General features: G+C 37.5%; 1 protein-coding gene across 1 annotated transcript in view; it reads left to right on the top strand.

Moving 5' to 3' along the window:
• ADAMTS12 (ADAM metallopeptidase with thrombospondin type 1 motif, 12) overlaps window positions 1-1,489 on the top strand; it is a 319,080-nt gene that overhangs the window by 191,375 nt on the left and 126,216 nt on the right. The window lies entirely within an intron of this gene.

A 1,489-nucleotide genomic window follows, 5' to 3' on the forward strand; every position in this document is an offset into this window, starting at 1 on the left:
GAGACTCTGTCTCAAAAAAAAAAAAAAAAAAAGTTGGTGAAATATACCTAATATAAAATTTACCTTTTTAATCATTTTTAAATAGTTCAGTGGCTTTAAGTATATTCACACTGTCGTGCAACCATCGATCCATCTCCAGAACTTTTTTTATCTTTCTAAACTGAAACTCTATACCAATTAAACAATTACTGCCATTTCCCTTCCCCTTCCAAACCTTCAGCTCCTGGCAATCGCTGTTCTCCTTTCTGCCTCTATGAATTGGACTCTGCTAGGGACCTCGTGGACATGGAATCGTGCAGTATTTGTCCTTTTGTGAAGGGCACATTTCGCTTAGTGTAACATCCTCAAGATTCATCTATGTTGTAGTATGTGTCAGAATTTCCTTTGTTTTTAACGCTGAATAATATTCCATCATATGTATATACCACATTTTGTTTATCTACACATTCATTTATGGCAGGAGATTGCTTTTTAAAATAAATCTCTGTGTCAGCACTTACTGATACCTCTCTCTCCTTCTCTCTCTCTGTGTCTCTCTCTCCGCCCTCTTCCTCTTACCCTCCCTCCTGAAAAAAGAGAATGGAAAAACAACTGATAAAAATTACATATCTGAGCGCTGCTTCCTTGTCACTTTGTTCCAGTGTAGGGAACTAGGCAGCCATTTTATATTCATAATAGTAGGTGAGGACAGGGACAAGACAGCCAAGCTGGTTAAAGGCATGGCTCTCCCTAATCAGAATTAAGTCAGCTTTAACTAAGAACAAGAGGAACTAGAGTTTTTTATCTATAAACCTCATCTCTTTTGTTGCAAATGAGGTTGAGGAAAACAAAATAGTAGTTACTGTGACTCTGCTATGTGGCCAGCATTGTGTTTGACTTCTTCCTTATAGCAATTCTGACCCTGACTTTAGATAAAACAGCAAAAAATTAGGAGACCCTGGATTAATCTCCAAGTATCTTGAGCTCTAAACAAGTGCTCTGCGATAAAAATATGTGAGTCACAAATACAAATCGCAGATGTAATTTTCAACTTTCTACCAGCCAAATTAAGAACAGGAAAAAGAAATGGTGAAAATTAATACTTTGCTTAGCCCAGATTATTATTATTTCAACATATAATTAATGTTACATTATGAATATGATGGTTTACATTCCTTTTTCATACCAAGTCTTTGAAATCCAGTCTTTGTGTATTTTACATTGACAGCACATCTCAGTGTGGATGTGGCACATTTGAAGAGCCCCATCGCTGTGTGTGGCCTGTGCCGCCATATTGGCCTTTGCTTCCATAGACCACACTGTTCTTTCCACCGCCCCAGGGAGCATGTTTATCTGGCTCTCTGAGTTCAGTCTCTCCTTTATACTTTATGTGTCTGTAGTTCCTTAATAGAAATGCTGGCTTTTATTTTTGGAACCTCTTTACCAGTCACATACCTTCATTGAAGAATGGCTGGCTTATTACTTAGAAGCTTTTTTTCTCCTTGATTTT

This window comes from Propithecus coquereli, unplaced genomic scaffold (assembly GCF_000956105.1).
Source record: "Propithecus coquereli isolate 6110/MARCELLA unplaced genomic scaffold, Pcoq_1.0 Scaffold154, whole genome shotgun sequence".
NCBI classification, from domain to species: domain Eukaryota; kingdom Metazoa; phylum Chordata; class Mammalia; order Primates; family Indriidae; genus Propithecus; species Propithecus coquereli.